Raw genomic sequence first — 6295 nt, 5'->3', positions numbered from 1 at the left:
AAAAGGGGAGGCACAGACTTAAAGAGGAAAAAAAATCTTAGACTTTGTGACCAAACTAACAAAATTAAATTTAGAAAAACCCATACACCATTAAATAACATCTTAATCCTTTTTGTGCTTTCCCTTCTTTGTGTGTTCAGCAAAGATAAAGACACAGATTACTAAATCTTTCAGAAGTGCTGTCAAGATGCAGCAGATAAACTCCTGAAATGAATATGTAGCTCTCGAAGAAGAACCTGATAATCATGAGCCTGAAGTAAAATAAATAAATAAACAAACAAAAGAGAAAAACATGGTAATGGAAAGATGCATGGTAATGCAAGAGTGTATGGGTGTTTCTACATGTGCAACTAATGTAATGCAAACAAGTCCAGAGAACTTTAACCTGAAGTAAACTGCTCTGGGTGCAGCATCTACATGTGCACATGAGATGGTAGCAATCTGAATCAGAGCAGAGCAGGACACTAACTGGCTGGGCAGACCGGGTGCAATTTACACCCCCAGTCAGCATCTACATGTCATTTCAGTGCAGTAAAATATTCTGTCATAAGACTGTATTGTCCCCAACAATACTAGCCTATGGCAGAGTTAATTAGTTTACTGCACCCTCATACCAGCATATATGTAGACTATGATGCTTTACTGCAGACCTAATTAGTCTACTCCTCAGTAAAGTGCATGTGTAGATGCACCTAAAATGCCTCTTTTATATAGCCTCTCTGGAAGGTTACCTCTTTTAGCACTACGATCCATTCCACCCTGAGTCTGTCTGTCTGCATTTAGCACCTCTACTTCTCCAGTTAGCTTCAAAAGATTATGAACCTTCTTTTAGACACTCTCTCCTTTGGTAGTAATGCACTCAGTAGGCATTTCCAGAAAAAAACAATGTAGTCTTTGCAAAACAAGCCAGCCTTTACTATTTTTTTTTCCCTTAGAGTGTTCCCCCTAAATATTTTGAGAAGACCTCAAGAAGGAAAAGAAAAGGTTTTGCATTAAAATACAGGTAAGGATCTGAGGCCTGGGGTCTCGGGCTGAGAGGCCACACCAGTGCTAGTGGGGTGTGTGCCAGGACTCATGGTTGCTCACTAGTCTTGATGCCGTGAAGCCACAGCAATTACCCTACCACTGCTCCACCCCCACTCCTCCCCACCAAGTTTGTGTATGCATAGGAAGAACTTTTCCTCATGTATAATGCATACCTTAACTTTCTCCAGCTGTTGTTGAGCGGGGAAAGGTGTGGTTTACATGCAAGAAAATATACTATTAGTTGATTGGGAAGTAGTATATGAAATCCTTAGATTAGAGCTTCAAAGCAAAACTTACGTGAGAATCCATGTGGATAGAAATACTTTTCCCCCTCTACACAATGTCCAGAATTTGTCTTCCCTAAGAAAGCTTGCTTTACTATTGGTTGATCCACTGGCAGTGCAGAGGGGGTGCACGTGCACCCCCTGAGCTTGACTGTGCAACTCCTGGAAGTGCCGGCAGAAGTGCACTCCTGGTTTCGTCGCTGGCAGTTCCGGGCTCGGTAATTGGCCACTGGTAGATGTCCCCCAGTCAATGATCTGGTGCCTCCCCAGACTCAGGAGGCACCAGTCGCCCATGGGTTGATCTGAAATGAAATCCCTCACTTCCCCACTCTAATATAAAATAATGTCCTGTTCTTCTTACTTCATATTTCAGTGCTTCATTTGTAGCTCTGAATCCCTCTGAAACATCCAGTCATGGTTTTGGAAATCAGCCCCCACACCTTTTTGTTTTTGGTTCTGCATTTGGAAACTTTCCTCGCAGATGCCTGGGGAGGAATTAGAAAGAACTGTTTTTTTTCCCTCCCATTAGGCCATCTGAATAGTCAAAAAGTGACTTCTGACAATGGCATAGGTGGGACTGGACAGCATTGGTAGCAGATGGCTGCCTCTGGCATTCCAAGATAGAATATGTTTTTTATCATATAGAATTAATAGAATGCACATAGACCGATAATCTGGAGTTCGTCATCAAAAGAGTTGTTAGAAGGGTCTCCTGTAGTTATATGCATCAGCCATCAGAAGAAATATGCTTATGACATTCATGTCATGAAAGACAACTACTGTGCTAAACCTAAGGCAACTTTTATCTTTAAGTGCCTTTGTTTCCATTACATCTGCTATTCCTTCTGCTGTTGTTTCCATTTAATGAACTTGTGTTCTCTCCTACTATAGTTTCTTTACCTTAAGGGAAAGTATTCCTTTTGCGGCCTTAAGGTTCACACACTTAGGTCTTGTATCACGTTGAGGAAAAAAAAAATTCTAAGACATAAAATAGAAAATGTGAATATTTTCTGATAAAACATAAAATGTGGAATACAGAAGAGAATCTCATTCTAGCTGTGCTTTAGGAGACTGTGAAAGGTTAGTCAGAATCTTTTAAAGATGGTCATGTGAATGAAGAAAAGAGAGAACTCTTCATTTATACCAAATAGAAAATAATGGTAATCAGGTAGTGAGTACCACTGAAATTAATGCCATCAGGGAAAGGTAAATTGAACCATACAAATGCACACAGTGTAAGGGAACATACATGGACATAATCCATTTCCTCACTAGAGACAGCAAGAACTTTGGAGGAAAAGTAAAGATACTTTATCCGGATCCCAGATCCCAGCTAGCTCTGTTTTTATGGGGCATCTGTCAAGAGTTTGCCAATATGGATACTATAGAAATGGACCAAAATTCTGTTATGTTCATCTACCTGAACTTTGTAGTTTTTAGGAAAGGAAACTTGGATCCAAATGTTTTTCTAGCTTTGCCTGGTTTTCAATAAATAAAATTTGACTACTATAACCTTTGTAGAACCAATGCCTTTTTCAGTTTCTTACCTTGCAGTAAGTGACAGATTGTATAACAGAGAAGATTTCAGTCATGCAGTAAAACATTTTTGCTGCTTGCTTTTTCTATTTAGGTAGCATTAACTGTGAGGAACGATCCAAACAAGAGAATAAGACATTGACCACAAGTTCCATCCTATGAAGATCATACAATCTGTTCTCTTTTAAATTGGACTTACAATAACACAACCTCAGTGTGAATTATATTGTCTTTCATGGCTGAAAAGTCATGCAAAAATAACACACATATCAATTTTTATTAACCTGTTGTTTGAACTTTTCTTAATTTTACTGGCCCGCCTTTTCATCTCACACAACTGATTAATTTCTGTGTCTCGTACAGCACAAACCGAATCTCACAAAAGTTTTAAACTTTTACACAATGATGGCACAATTTCAGAGCTTGACTTTCTCTGGGAATTTTTTACATTAAAGAATCTGTGATGATGTTTAAAGTTCAACAGAGCAAAAAGAAAGAAAAAAGTCTAGGGGGAAAAAGGAGAAAGAGAAAGTCAATGGACAACATTTCCTCTGAATCGCATGATACAGGCCTCTTGACAGTTATCTATTTGAGCAGCAATGAAGTGTCTGAAAGGAAAAAGTAACAAGGGGGAAATAATTCACCTATCACTAGAGGCCTTGGTGAAAATGGATACTTTCAGACGTAATATTATATTACTAAATTTCCTGGCTAAAGGACAGTTTCACTTTTTAAAATTAAGCACCAATTAGAGCAGGAAAAAACAACAGACTTTTATAATGTAATTTATAATAACCCCAATTTTATCAAGCAAATTACCTTTGCCATTCTGATGCAGGATAGAATTTGAAGATATTTGCTGTCATTCTTCCTCCACATTTATACTAGAGAAAAAGTGGAACAAAAAAACCCATTCATTTCTTTTGATGGTCTACCAGTGTTGCCAGAACCTGCAAGAGTATAAGAAAAACATCTGCCAGGGGTTGTAATCTGACCACCAAAAGGGTTTTGCAAGATGGGCATGTGAATTGATTTTTGCTCCTTCCCTATTCAAGGATAGTGGAACTAAAATGGGACTTTCATGATCTGTTTTTTAGACAAGAGAACTACACAGTGCTTCACTGTTTGGCAGGATTTGATGTCCCATGCCAAGTGTTAGTTTACTGAAGTATGCTCATTAATTTAATATTTTTCAGTATATGGGGAGTATGACATTTATGAAGTGACACCCCAGGAAATATTCTAATGGGATGGAGCAGATGAACGTATGCTTTAGGGAAAAAAACCCCAAAAAACCAAAAAAAAAACCTGTGTGTGTATGTGATGGACTATGTAAGACTTCTTCATCTCTAACAAAAATATCAATTTTAAAATGTATTCTTAGTTCATTTCATCTTAGATATAACTATACTGCTCTTCCTATTTTTATAAATGGATTTAGCCTTGTGAAGATGGCACTTAACTGTTCAAACATAAAATGAAGGTCAGAGTTGTAAGTCCCCTATGAATAGAACAGCAGGATCATGCTCCTTCATATTTAGCTGTTTATTTCAGTATATTGAAATGAAGTCAAAAGGGACACACTCTATTAATCCATGCAACAGTGTTGGTTTGAATTGAGTTCTGTGATGCTGTATGCATATAATCATGGGCACGGGTTGTCAGACAAAGGTTTTTAAGTCCATAAGAAAGCTACCACCAGCTGTAATTTACTAAATAAACATGCAAAGTTAATTCCACAGGAATGCTAATACTTTATCCTGTGTTTCTTGCTATTAAAATTTCTGGGCAAAACTCAAAAGACCTGTTTTGCGCACTGCCATTTCTTAGATGCATGTACCATTCAACTCAGTTGCTTCCTGATCCCTTTTCCTGCTGCAAACGCCTCTTAGGAAACTAGCTGTTAAATACAAAGTACTCTGAAAGGCTGTTCCTGTTCTATTTTGAAAGCCCTGCAAAACTCTGCAAATATCTTGTTGATTTACCACACTGTCAGCTCTGGAACCTGAAAGAACCAATAAATATGCATTGTTTTCTTTTCAGAGGTTATTCACTCTGTCTCCTCCTCAAAACTTAATCCGTCTTTAAAAATAACTCAGTGTTCTAAATGAGTAGTCTGGGTAAGATTATTTTTTTTCTAGAAGACCAGCCATCTGTGTCTGTTTACCCAGAACATGAATTAATTTTCTTCTTTGTTCAACAATGTATACCATAATACAATTTGTTTAGTTCTATCCTATAACATCTCATGCAATGGAATTGAAAAATAGCATAGTATCTCTCTCCAATTTTTGGCATTGTACTTTAAAAAAATGTCGACCAACTAAAAAGAGTTTGGAGGAGACCAGGAAAATTATGACGTATACAAAACATGACCTACAAGAAAAAGTTGAAGGGCCTGTTTTTACAGTGTTCAAATGTGTAAAAGTTGCTTAAAAGTCGGAAGGCATATATTGTGCTTTGGGCTACTGGGAATAAGATGAAAAAGAACAGGCTTAAGTTGCAGTAAGAGAGAAGTAAGACGGACATAATGAGGAATGTTCTAATATAAGGTTATTTAAACACTTATATAACTTGGGTAGGGAGGTTATGGAGTCTCCATTGTTTGCATTGTGTAAGAACAGATTAGACAAAGAGTTGGCGAGTATCATTTATTTATTTGAACCTGTTTTGGGATAGAGAGATGGACTATATCAAGGGACCATCCAATTTCTGAGTAGCCAGGAGCCACAGACCTCCCAGCCACATGCTGCAAGGGCCATATATGCCCCGAGTACATGCCATGGGGACTGCCCATGATATTGCATGCATCCCTGATATTCCCCCAGCTGCACACATCTCCCCCATATGATGCGAGCCTCTTGAGCCAAACTACTTCCCCCACTGTTCCAATGCAGAGGCACTGCTCAGGCCCCTGCCATACAGCAGGCAAATCTTGCTACAGTGCCCAAGTGCCCCTGCACTGCAGAGGGTCCCCCTGAGTTCCCTGGGCATAGGTTGCTTCACCCTATGTACTACAGCAATCTGCTCCAATCCCAGCGGCAGCAGCAGCTGCCTTTGGAAGCCGTATGAGGAAGGAATAGCCTGAGGATTCCAGCAGCAGCAGTTGGAAAGCAAAGGTGGGTGGGCAGCAGCACCAGGACTGGGCCCAGGAGCAGCAGGGGAAGCAGAAGCATGATTTCTGTGCTGACAGTGGGCTGCAGCACTGTCACAGCCAGCAGTGATCAGCCAGCAACAGTGGGTGCAGAATTGTGCCTCTCCCACTGTCAATACTTACTGGTTGTCTATGTTTATCAGTCTGTGTTACATTGAGTAGGGCCATAAATCTGGGTAACTGACAGCTGGCTACCCCATCCCTCAAGGTTGCATTCCTGACACAGGCCAGCATGTTTACCTGGATTCACCTGACAGAAACCCTAACCCATACAGATTCCAATATACACTAAGGC

This window comes from Gavialis gangeticus, unplaced genomic scaffold (genome assembly GCF_001723915.1).
Source record: "Gavialis gangeticus isolate Ggan-Ray unplaced genomic scaffold, GavGan_comp1, whole genome shotgun sequence".
NCBI lineage: Eukaryota > Metazoa > Chordata > Crocodylia > Gavialidae > Gavialis > Gavialis gangeticus.
The sequence above is the reverse complement of the archived record's forward strand: the minus strand, read 5'-3'. Positions refer to the sequence as shown.